Consider the following 13,943-nt stretch of genomic DNA (forward strand, 5'->3'; position numbering starts at 1 on the left):
ATGTATTTTCTGGCATTGATGGAAGGATAAACCAGAAACTAAAGGGTTTAGTTTCCTATCAGAGGTGGATAGGAATGGAATGGAAAAAAGCAGGTATTGGTAATATAATAGCCAAGATTAGGAGGAAGTGACATTTCTCATTATCTTTTGTATTAGAACCATAGCCATATTTCACATGCCATTAACATACCCCCAAAATAAATGAACAATTAAAATCAACCTGGATGTGGGAAAACTAAAAATAAAATACCAACAATAATAAACCTAACTGTTACCATGCTGTTCAGTACAACAGAAAAAGCAATTTTAAGTAACTTCAGGAAACAGTACCTTGACTGAAAACTGAATAAATATGTTTCAAGCAGAAGCATGGAAATATGGGTAGCAATTCTTAAATTGCTTTGTAAGTACACTGTAGTTAATCAAACAAGTATATTGTAGCAAATAAGAACCAGGTTTCTCACTGTTGGAGAAATAATTCACAAATAAAGGAAGGAGGCAGGCTACATTTAACTCTGTGATGTTGGATTTGGATTCGACTTAACTAGTACAAAGTTATATATATATACACACATTATATATGTATATATATATATACACACACATATGTATATATATTTTATATATATGGTGAACTTATGACTCATAAAATGCATTGTGTGTATACAGTTGACCCTTGAACAACACGAGTTTGAAATGCATGGGTCCACTTAAATGCAGATTTCTTTCAGTAAATATTATGGTACTACATGATCTATCATTGGTTGAATACATGGATGTGGAATTGCTGATACGGAGGAGCTGAGTGCAGAGGGCCAACTGTAAGCTATACGTGGATTTTTGACTGCATTGAGGGTTAGCTCCCCAACCCACGTGCTGAAAGGTCAACTGTGGGGATATATATTTATATCCACACACAAATAATTAGATATAGACATGTTTATTTATATGGGTTAGTATATGTACTTATATTCCCTAACACTATACACCGAGAGGACCTAGAAGCAATAGCACCCACGTGGTACAGAGCACACCCAGAGCCCAGATGTTGGATTCTAAATGCCATTCTCCATTTAGATACATTTAGAATGTACCAAGACTCCTTGTGGTTTCTAGGTTGTAGCAGGAGAAATACTTAAAGGTATTTTAATAATGTAGCTCAAACATATTGCTTTATTCACCAGTGTAAAAGCATCTGTACATCAAGCAAATGCTTTTCTACTAATTTTAAAGAAATTTAGGAAAACATCTCCTCAATATCAGCGGTTTAGAGCAGAGGTTTTCTAATCACAGTAAAGGAACTTGATGTTGATGGCAAGTCAAAACCAGCTAAGGAGCTCTCAGCTCTGTAAGTCAAAGAGCCCAAGACTGCTCTGTAATGTATTTAATTTATGCTTATATTTGCTCGTATAATAATTGACATATTTCCCCATCTTACCCCTCTAATAGAGCAATAATAGGCTTCTATTTTTGATTAGGACTCCCCAATACATTGCTTAATATATATTTATTCATTGCAAAAATATTTATGAAATATTAAAAATAACCAATATCCAGATTCTAAAAACTAAGAATAGTGACATAAATGTGATACAAACCACTCTTCAGAGGTAGAATCCAGAAGTAGATATATGAAAAATACACAGATATAACACAAGGTATGATTTATTAGTGTTGTAAAACAACACAAAAATTGTGCTCGGGGAAACAGATATAAGTTGATAAATAATTGATGCTTTCAGAGAAATGTGTCATTTGAAGAGGACCATGAAAGATAAGCTTTAAAAAGGTATGAGGATGCTAGGCTAAGGAAATCTAATGTGTCAAGACATCGTAAAAAAGATGAATGTTTCAGTGTGTCTTGAATTCAGTGCAATCAGTTAGCTATTGCCATATAAAGGCAGCAAAATTCTTAAAGGTCATTGTGTTAAAACCACTGCCATTTATTCAGAATAGATTTAGGGTAGGAAAAGATAGGAATAATGATTTCTGCCCCCAAAGTTTATATCTTTCTCCTGGGCTCAGTAGTCAACATGGACATGATTTTCTCATGGTTGTGAAAGAGATGTGAGAGCAACTCTCAGCTTTTGTCACATCTGCCAACATCCAATCATTCAAAGCAAGTTATATGACCAAGTCCAGCATCAAAGAGTAGCAAATATTACTTAACCCATGTAAGTAGTAGGCAGAGTGAGTATTTACAAAAATAATATAGTGCAAAAACCACATCATTACTAGTTTTCTTTCAATAAAATATCCTCCGTGCATTCTACTGAAATTCTTATGGCTTTCTCTTATCTGAATATGTTTCTGAATTAAAGAACACTTATTAAATTATATTTTTGTACCAGTTATCACAGTCCACTACCTTGATTTCTAATATTTTAGCTGCTCATAGAGCAGATGTTTGTAATAATGTAAGTTTACCTTATTTGCAGTAACTCAAGGCAGTATATCAAGTGCTCACTTGCACAGCACATATGCTAAAATTAGAATACAGATTAGCATGGTCCCTGAACAAGGATGACATGCAAATTCATGAAGCTTTCTTTTGTTTGTAACAAGTAGTAAATAAACTATAGAATAATAAATATATAGAGTAACATTATACTACAGTCAAATAATATGATAAATGTTGCTTCAATGGCAACCATGTTACAATATACAAATGTATCAAAGTAGCATGTTATATACCAACTTACAAAATGTAACATGTTAAATATGTCAAATTTTTTTAAAAAGACAAGGTATTGTTTTTACATTTCATTGTTTTTTCTTTATTTTGAAATGTTTTCTTTATTTTTCTTTATTTTGAAATGTTTTTCTTTATTTTGAAATGTAAAACTGAAACTGAACAATGACCAGTGGGAGAAACTTATTTAAATGATTCATTTTACCTAGAAAATACCATGATAGCTGAATATGGTTCTAAACAACATTTTCCACTCAGTTCTTAGAGAGAACTGTAACTTCAATTAAAAATACACCTGAAAAAAAGAATACTTTTTGATATAATAGGAAGCAGTTAGGCAAAGTAATATAGTCCAATCTTAGCATATCTAATAGCTTGAAACACAAGGTGCATCTTCTAAGAAGAAAGTCTATATCCCAAAGTCAGTGTCTATGTGCAGGATTTCAAACTTGTGTCTAGTTATTGATGTTCAGAGAATCATATTCCACTGATAGAAACTTCTGGCTTTCCTAATATGTTTCCATGGAACATAATTCCATGCATACTCTCAGGTACTTTCCAGGGAGAATATCGGTAGGTTTAAAAATGTGGTATGTTAAAATATATTGCACTGATTTGCAGGTTCATCTTTCTGTTAGGTTGCCATTATTTGCTCAGGGGAGACTTCAAATGCTAACATAAGGTGCTTTGAACTTGTAAGATCTGTAAGGTTGAGATTTCTCACACAAATCATAAGAAAAATAAGGTATCTGGCTCCAAATATATGTAAATGATGGAAATCATCAATCTCTCTAAAAGATATATTATGTTTTCTAATAATAACTCCAGAATGTGGTTTTTTTGTTTGTTTGTTTGTTTGTTTTGCGGTACGCGGGCCTCTCACTGTTGTGGCCTCTCCCGTTGTGGAGCATAGGCTCCGGACATGCAGGCTCAGTGGCCATGGCTCATGGGCTTAGCTGCTCCGTGGCATGTGGGATCTTCCCAGACCGGGGCATGAACCCGTGTCCCCTGCATCGGCAGGCAGACTCTCAACCACTGCACCACCAAGTAAGCCCCGTTGGAAAATTTTTAATCACAGCTTCAATTTCATTACTTGTAATTGCTCTGTTCATATTTTCTATTTCTTCCTGCTTCAGTCTTGGAAAGTTATACCTTTCTAAGAATTTGTCCATTTCTTTCAGTTTGTTCATTTTACTGGCATAGAGTTGCTTGGAGTAGCTCTTAAGATGCTTTGTATTTCTGTGGTGACTTTTGTAACTTCTCCTTTTTCATTTCTAATTTTATTGATTTGAATCCTCTCCCTCTTTTTCTTGATGAGTCTGGCTAATGGTTTATGAATTTTGTTTATCTTCTCAAAGAACCAGCTTTTAGTTTTATTGATCTTTGTATTGTTTTCTTTGTTTCTATTTCATTTATTTCTGCTCTGATCTTTATGATTTCTTTCCTTCTACTAACTTTGGGTTTTGTTTGTTCTTCTTTCTCTAGTTCCTTTAGGTGTACGGTTAGATTGTTTGAGATTTTTCTTGTTTCTTGAGGTAGGCTTGTACTGCTATCAACTTCCCTCTTAGAACTGCTTTTGCTGCATCCCATAGGTTTTGGATCTACGTGTTTTCATTGTAATTTGTCAATAGGTATTTTTTAATTTCCTTTTTGATTTCTACAGTGATCTCTTGGTTATTTAGTAACATATTGTTTAGCCTCCATGTGTTTGTGTTTCATACGTTTTTTCCCCTGTAATTGATTTCTAATCTCAGAGCATTATAGTCAGAAAAGATGCTTGATATGATTTCAATTTTCTTAAATTTACTGAGGCTTGATTTGTGACCCAAGATGTGATCTATCATGTAGAATTTTCCATGTGCACTTGAGAAGAAAGTGTAATCTGCTGTTTTGGGATGGAATGTCCTGTAAATATCAGTTAAATCTATCTGGTCTATTGTGTCTTTTAAAGCTTGTGTTTTGTTATTAGTTTTCTGTTTGGATGATATGTCCCTTGGTGTAAATAGGGTGTTGAAGTCCCCCACTATTATTGTGTTACTGTCGATTTCCTCTTTTATAGCTGTTACCAGTTGCCTTATGTATTGAGGTGCTCCTATATTGGGTGCATATATATTTATAATTGTTATATCTTTTTCTTGGATTGATCTCTTGATCAGTATGTAGTGTCCTTCCTTGTCTCTTGTAACATCCTTTGTTTTAAAGTCTATTTTATCTGATATGAGTATTGTTACTCCAGCTTTCTTTTGATTTCCATTTGCATGGAATATCTTTTTCCATCCCGTCACTTTCAGTCTGTATATGTCCATAGGTCTGAACTGGGTCTCCTGTGGACAGCATATAGATGGGTCTTGTTTTTGTATCCATTCAGCAAGCCTGTGTGTTTTTGTTGGAGCATTTAATCCATTCACATTTAAGGTAATTATCGATATGTATGTTCCTATTACCATTTTCTTCATTGTTATGGGGTTTTTTTTGTAGGTCCTTTTCTTCTCTTGTGTTTCCCACTTAGAGAAATTCCTTTAGCATTTGTTGTAGAACTGGTTTGGTGGTGCTGAATTCTCTTAGCTTTTGCTTGCCTGTAAAGCTTTTGATTTCTCCATCGAATTTGTATGAGCTCCTTGCTGGGTAGAGTACTCATGGTCATAGGTTCTTCCCTTTCATCACTTTAAATATATCATGGCACTTTCTTCTGGCTTGTAGAGTTTCTGCTGAGAAATCACCTGTTAACTTTATGGGAGTCCCCTTGTATGTTGTCATTTTTCCCTTGTTGCTTTCAGTAATTTTTCTTTAATTTTTGCCAGTTTGATTACTATGTGTCTCAGCATATTTCTCCTTGGGTTTATCCTGTATGGGACTCTTTGTGCTTCCTGGACTTGGGTGACTATTTCCTTTCCCATGTTAGGCAAGTTTTCGACTATAATTTCTTCAAATATTTTCTTGGGTCCCTTCTCTCTCTCTTCTCCTTCTGGGACCCCTATAATGTGAATGTTATTGCGTTTAATGTTGTCCCAGAGGTCTCTTAGGCTGTCTTCATTTCTTTTCATTCTTTTGTCTTTATTCTGTTCCACAGCAGTGAATTCCACCATTCTGTCTTCCAGGTCACTTCTCCGTTCTTCTGCCTCAGTTATTCTGCTATTGATTCCTTCTAGTGTAGTTTTCATTTCAGTTATTGTATTGTTCATCTGTTTGTTTGTTTCTTTAATTCTTCTATGTCTTTGTTAAACATTTCTTGCTTCTTCTTGATCTTTGCCTCCATTCTTTTTCTGAAGTCCCGGATCATCTTCACTATCATTATTCTGAATTCTTTTTCTGGAAGGTTGCCTATCTCCACTTCATTTAGTTGTTTTTCAGTGGTTTTATCTTGTTCCTTCATTTTGCACTAAGTCCTCTGCCTTTTCATTTTGTCTTTCTGTGAATGTGGTTTTCATTCCACAGGCTGCAAGATTATAGTTGTTCTTTCTTCTGTCTGCCCTCTGGTGGATGAGGCTATCTAAAAGGCTTGTCTAAAGTTGATTTTTTAGTCCACACATTTTTATGTGTATGGCCAGTAAAACAGTGTGTAACTTACTATATTAAAGCAAGCAAGATACTTGCTTTATATATATATATATATATATATATATATATATAGCAACAACTGGTAAAAAAATATATGTATATATATGTATGTATATATATTGTATATATATTGCAACATATATATATGTATATATATTGCAAAAACTGGTAAAAATCTGAGAACTTTGAAAGTACACAAATCATTTTACATTTGTATGTATGATATTTCGACTCAATACATATTAAATCCATAGTAGATATATGTCAGTAATAGGTGTTGTGAATGTGAGCATTTATCTTTCATCTGTATTTCAGTGGTGTTGGAAGTTTCTCATTTCGTATGAGATTGTACTATATTGATTTCAAAAGAAAGATTTTGTGAATGTTGTTGTGCAAAATTATATAAGAATCGCCTTAAAATAGGAGTCTCCTTTAATATATATTTTGCCCCGAAAAATGAATCATGTATGAAACGTGAAAAATGAATGTTTCACGAATTATCAATTTACATGCAAATTTCATCAACTTTCCTATTATAATCATGACTCATTCTGTAAAGCCAGTAGCCCAGAATAGATTATCTATGACAGTGTATCTGTGAACTTCTATGCATTCACAAAAGGTTTTTTAAATGATTGCTGATCCCTGGATATTACAGACACACTTTAGAGTGTAAGAAGTAAAATGTGGTACACAACACACTGATTGTTTCTTGTTGAAAATATAGTATTTTTACTCCTTGAATTTAAGTATTAAAAAATCGTACCTTGAGTAAATGGCCAGCATACAAGGCAAAACATTAGATTCTGAGCCATTAAATTATTTTATCAAAAAACAGCTCTTATTATATTTCTAGTATGTCCAGGCTATGCAAAAGACATATATTATCCTTGTTACCTAAACACTGTGATTATTTTCCTTACCATCAAAACCATGTTTTCCTTGGCACCCCCATGCACTCATGTTAGCTTGAATATCCTTGCCCTGATTCCTGATAGTCAATAAACATGAATTCTGTGTAACTTCTACAGTATTGATTTTAAGCATAAGAGTTTTGTTGACAATTATTTTAAAAAACTAAAACATTAACTCTTATGAGTATGGAATTTATTGCATTTCACCCAAAACAGTCTCTCTTATGAATAGGTTTTTTTTCCTTCCTTGTGAATTCTAACTTTTAAAAGAACATTTGGGTTTTCTCCTCAACCTTCATCTCAAATTCTCTTCAAAGCTTTGAGGATGAATAAATGCTGTCATGGTTACTTAGATCCTGAAGTGGTGAACAGCAGGGGGGAGAGCAGACCTGACTTCCTCTTCATGGTTATAACCACATGACAAACACAACTGTATTTCCCGTAGTGTGCAAGGGAAATCAAAGAGAAATATTTCTTCTTCATTCCTTTATGTCCCACAGAGATGGAAATCCAAATTTAATGTCACTTCTGTTTATGAAATACCTTTTTTGTGTGTGAGTCAATAGTTCCATGGTTAATAGCACTCCCATTCAGTGGGCTCTGGCTTCTCATGTATGTCCCAGCTAAGGGTCCTTTAAGAACAAAGAACCTGAGAACTTTCTCTCTTTACATAATTTAGGCCTAATTTATACCAGCATCGCACCTGGACTTTGAGGTTTCTGTTGCAGGAGGATGAAGCAATCTCTTTTGTGTGTGTGTGATTATGGGAAAAGCCATCTCCGTGTATCTCCCCAATCTTCTTCCCCATTCTGCCTGTTCACAGTCGTTTTTTTTGTCATTGTTTTTGTTAAGGCAAAATAAAGGGATTAATATATTAAGCCATATTAGTCATGAATGCACTAAAAATTGTTTTTTAAATTCATTTAGCAAGTAATTTATTCAATTCACATCTATCTTGAACTAATAATGGTAAGCACTTAATCTAATTTCTGGAATTACATCAGTGAGAAAGACAAACCTACTCCTTGCTCTCATGGAGCTTATGTCTACTGAAAGAGATAAGACACACCAGTTTAATCAACAAACAAAATACAGGGGCTTCCCTGGTGTTGCAGTGGTTGAGAGTCTGCCTGCCAATGCAGGGGACACGGGTTCGAGCCCTAGTCTGGGAGGATCCCACATGCCGCGGAGCAACTGGGCCCGTGAGCCACAACTACTGAGCCTGCGCGTCTGGAGCCCGTGCTCCGCAGCAAGAGAGGCCGCGATAGTGAGAGGCCCATGCACCGCGATGAAGAGTGGCTCCCGCTTGCCGCAAGTAGAGAAAGCCCTCGCACAGAAACAACGACACAACACAGCCAAAAATAAATTATTAATTAAAAAAAAATACAGTTAAAATTATATAATTGAATAGTGTAGAGGAAACAAGATGGATGAGAAGGATATGGCCAATGAGAAAGGCAAAGGGATTAGATTACAGAGAGAAGAACCAATATATTAAAATTCCTCGATGTGTGACAGAACTTGGCAAATTTTTGGGATAGAAAGAGGGCTACTTGGTGGAAGGTGGAATTACTTCCCAAATTAGAGAAAGCCTCTAATGTACTTATAGGTTACTTTTAACTTATATGAGTATATATATCTAAAACAGATCTCTGTAGACAAAATACACAGTCACCCCTCCCCATCTGTGGGGAGGATTGGCTCCAGGACTCTCCGTGGATATCAAAATCCACCCATGCTCCAGTCCCTTACATAAAATGGCCTAATACAGTTGCCCCTCCGTAACCATGGATCCACCTGTGGTTCACTGAATCCGTGGTGGCAGGAATCCATGAATATGGAGGGCCAATGGTAATTGGTTCTTCTTTGTTAATTCAATCTGACAAATTATAAATTTTAATTATATTTGCACCATTCACATTTATAGTGATTATTAATACATTGATATCTCTTATGTTTGCCAATATTTCTGCCTTTTTTGGTGTAAATTGAGCATTTTAAATGGTCCCTTTTTATGTTCTTTCTTAGCATACCAATTATTATTAAATTTTTACTACATGCCCTAGAGTTCACTATATAACTACTGTAAATCAACCTACAAATAACACTGTCATTTCACCTGAATTTCAGGAAACTAAGAATAAAATATCCCCAATTCCTCTTGCCCATGTATTGTGGCATTGCTGTCATTCATTTCACCTGAACAAATGCTATTGCAATCCAATGCATTTTTACAATTATTACTTTAACTAGACAGTTATCTTTTAAATCCGTTAAGAAAATAAAGGATTCTATTTTACCTTGATTTATTCCTTCTCTGGCCTTCTTTCTTTCTTTATATAGATCCAAGTACCTAACCTATAACATGTTCTTCTGCATGCAATATACAAGCTCTTTACTTCACAGAACTGAAACCTTACTTGCATATTTTTAATTAATGAGACTGTGAAAAAATATAAAAGGTATCATGAAATTATTGACTTGCTTAATGCTACACATTATAAATATGATATGAAGGCACAAGAACACCATAATCAATATCATTTCATATAAGAGTATTCAATAAATATTGACTTATATTTTAAACTTTTATTAAATGCTGTAGCTGTTATAATTTCTGAGCTTTTAAATTCATCAACAAATCCGTATTTGCCACATTCTCTTGCCCTTAGTACCTGTGTGTTATTCCCTTACCTGTAACTTCCTTTCATCATATTTACCACTTGCCACAAAATTAATATAACTCAAGAGTAGTGCCAAATTGACAGAGGGGTGTCCACCAAAGCTATTCATCTACTTTTTAAACTAATTTGCACCTCAATTTAATAAGTCCTTAAATAAGCCTCTATCATCTGCAAAATAGCACCTTCTCAAATTTTAGATGATGCAGTATATATTTTTATTACATTTTGACCTGCAGACCCACTTCCAGCACAGAAAGAAGAGAATATAACCTCTGATATAGGTCTGGTACTTTAATCACTTTGGCAAAATCAGAAACTACTTGGAACAGCACACTGACCAATTTGCTACTAAGTAACCAGTTAGTGCTCATGGAAAATAAAAATATGCTTTGTTATATTATGTTTACAGAATTTTTTGGCCTTCAGAAGGTTTGTTTCCCCTCAAACTTTATTTTAATATAAACAAAGAGAGACTCAGAAAATAAACATTAGCAAAACAGTAAAAAAAAAAAAAAAAATCCCTTTATAGGAAACGTCTTGTCCTGAAAGAAAGAACCACATCAAACCCAGCAAAAGGCCAAACTCCACCTTTCTGTTTGCTACAGTGATTCCATCTGCAAAAGGCAGACATGTGGCGATTTTGAGGCGATGGTGAGCAAAACAGATTTAAGAGGCTAGGTCTTCTCAACAAATTGACCAAATGCTGTATACAGACAGGAAAATTGTATTAAATTCTTACTAGAAAAACCACAGTATACTTAATAGAGAGAATTGAGACAATCAAGTAAGATTATAGATATATTTAATGAGAGTAACATAATCCATAATTATTAACTGGGAAACATTATGAATGAAATCAAAAAGAACAGCCAAAAATGACTGTAGGCATGATTGTAGGCTGTCTGGGTTTAAAAGTCTCAAGTGCCCATGATTCCACCACATTCATTTTATGTGAAAATAACCTTTTCTGAACCTTTTATATATCTTTCAGAATGCCAGAGGAAAAATTATTTTAATTACACACTTTTGCTATTATTTAAAAAATAGCACTTTTCATTTTTATTTTCCTCGTTATCCCTCAATATCATGGAAGTCTCACCATTCGTCTTAATCTCGTAAATTATAATTCATATGCTTGAAAAACAGGAAATTGAAGGCTAATTGATGAGATCAGTCCTTTTTAGTTCCTATGGCTCTATTTCATAAATATAAAATTTTTAATTGGTCATAAGGCTAGAGGGTTTTAATTTAGAATTTATAAAGGAAAAGGAAAGAAAAATAGATATTCCTTAGGATTGAATAACTAAATTTCTGGGTAAAACTTAGTAGGAATAAGGGTTCTAAATTCCTTAATTCACAGTTGAAGACACCAAGACCTAAAGAAGGGAAGTTATGGATTAACAACTCAAATCCCCATGTGCTGACTCCCAATTCAGTGCTCCTATTGTCATAAAACTGTGGTGCATTTTTTACTCTCTTTGGCCATTCTTTTCTCCTTTCTGCCTTTAATTATGTCCTTCAACTGAGGTACAAGACATTGAACACAATACATTGACCACTATTTTCCCTGTTTATTTTGCATGGGTGTATCTGAAATAAGTTTACCTGAAAATTATGAACTGTAACATTTTGACCACATCATAAAATGGAAATTGCTAAAGTTTTCCAATTTTCTTTCGAAAATCCTATACTCTCCAATACAAGAATATGATTTAGCTCACTGAAACAGCAGCTTTTCATAATAAGTTGCTCTTCTTCTCTCTTCATTCTGCTAAAATTTCTCAGAATTCCCTAAATCTGTGTATTGGAACACTCTACACAGGCTAGAGTATACTTATGAAGGGCAGCAGGGATGGAGATCTTGGAAGGCACTGAATTGTTCTAAAATTAAATAGCCAATATCTTGGAAATTGAGTCCATAATATACTAAAGAAAAATGCATTTGAAATGTCACTGCCCTCCAATAAACACTCATTGTGCTAAATTCTAGCTTGGTGCTGATTTTTAACAGGCAATCATAAACCTTTTGAAAATAGGGTTTGCATTTAAAATGCTTACATTTAATTATTTAAAAAACTCAGGTGTCTGAATAGAGAGAAGATACATATTTCCTTTTGTTTTTCCAAGAGAGTAGGAAACTTCAGTGATTGTTTTTGTATGATACAATAATTTTGACTCATTTTCTTTAAAAAATGTTATTAAATACAAAAAAAGAAAATAAATGTATTAAGAGTGCACTTATATGCATTAAATTTCAACAACAATAATTGCTGGAACTGGGTCTTTTTACTTAGCTTCTGGGCTACTTGTCATCCACACGCAGAAACTCCAAATGTCTTTTCACTCCTTTCTTCTTCTTATGCCTTTTAAAAAGAAATGAGGCTAGCTAGATTTGTGTGTACCATCCAAAAAGCTTCCTATGTCTAACTGGTTTCCACAGACAGAGTGGAAGAAGTTTTATACAGCAGAATTGCCCATAGATAGCAACACAATGCAATGAACTATTTTTAGATCCCCTCCTCTATTCTCTGTTATAGCATAGTCTATCCATAATAGCAAAGTCTCACAAAGTGAGATATCCATTACTGTGAATTTCAAATTGCACACTGCTGCAGTCTCTATATCCTAAAGTACTATGTAACCTATCCTAGGTAATCATTTATATTTTCCCATTCCTTTTTGTTTTTAAATCTGGCCTGTTACCAAGAGAGCAAAGCACAATTGAAGCATGACTACGTGTTTTACTGATCAAGCTGTTGCTTGAAGTTCCCTGAACCATCCAGCTATAAATCCATAGCTTAAAAAATCTGGCATATAAACAACAGATCACTGTCCAATGGAACAGAGATTGTTACTGCAGAGGAGGAAAGAGGTTGAAAGGTTGGGAGAAAGCATTTGATTCAGCAAAGGAATTGAACCTGAGAATAGCTAAGGGACGCTAGGCTTGCTGCATATTTGAATACTATATTAAGCATACTGTAAGAGTAACTGCAGTGAATAAGAACTACAATCTTCATTTCTTCTTTATCATTCATAGGCAGAAATTCTGTTTGGGCTGACAGGACCAATAAAGTAGACACAAGAAATCATTTACTAGTGAGATATGAAATCAAAAGCATAGTGACCTAATAAATAGCTAAAATATGGGCATTTTTAGCTGTAAACACATTATTAACTCTGACACATATATAATATTTTATAATTTGGGGGAATTTATTGTTATATTCCTCAAGACTCTCAATATGCTGGGATGATTATGGGATAACATAATTGCTATGAGAAAATAGAATATAATATTTTTAACAAGTTCAGAAGAGTATATAGCAAATAAAGATTGGAGAATACAAACTGGGTTTCACTGTTTCCCATTTATGTTTCCAATGAGTTTTACAAAACCCTGTTTTCTCCTTTAATTTCTTTTCGTGAGAATTCAGGACTTCGCGTGCACATGTGAGTGTCACTTTCATGTGCGTGCTTGCTGAGGCTTTGCAAATGTGCACAAGGATGAAACGGGATTGACTGACAGGAAGTGTAAAGAGAAAAGAGATTAAATATTGGGGGAGTATAGAATAGTTTATAACTGGTGAGATTTGGGCAGGGAAGGAAAACAGAATTCATAGAATACAAGCTTTACACAAACACTTAACATTTAAGCCCCGACTTAAGAATCTGTGCTTGAAAGGTGAGGCAAGATCCAAACATGCTGAATGTTTTTCAATGTACTTAACAGTCTCATTCAATAAAATAGTGTTTAACCAATAACTGCTGCTTCCAACCCTGAGAAATTCTTAGTTTGGAGAATGTGTGGCTCCTACTGCAACCCAAGAACTTTGCAAATAATTATCTTCACTCATTGACATTGAAGTAAATGTTCCAATGTCAACTAAATGTTCTAATCACTACCGTTGTTTCTACGCTCTGGCCAACTTTATAATTTCTAGTAGCAGGTGGCCCTCATCCCCCCAGCACTTTTAGTGCTTTCCTGACTGCCAGCCCCTAAAAACTATACTCTTCCAGGAAACCTGTCTTGGCATAAGGAGTATATAGGTTCCTTTTTCTCTTTCTAGTAAATGCTGAAATATAAAACAACTATGT

General features: G+C 34.4%; 1 pseudogene; it reads left to right on the forward strand.

Annotated features, from left to right (window-relative positions):
• The first annotated feature begins 2,459 nt into the window (after positions 1–2,459).
• On the forward strand, positions 2,460–2,558 carry LOC137210798 (U6 spliceosomal RNA; annotated as a pseudogene).
• The last annotated feature ends 11,385 nt before the right edge of the window (positions 2,559–13,943 follow it).

This window comes from Pseudorca crassidens, chromosome 17, assembly GCF_039906515.1.
Source record: "Pseudorca crassidens isolate mPseCra1 chromosome 17, mPseCra1.hap1, whole genome shotgun sequence".
NCBI classification, from domain to species: Eukaryota; Metazoa; Chordata; class Mammalia; order Artiodactyla; family Delphinidae; genus Pseudorca; species Pseudorca crassidens.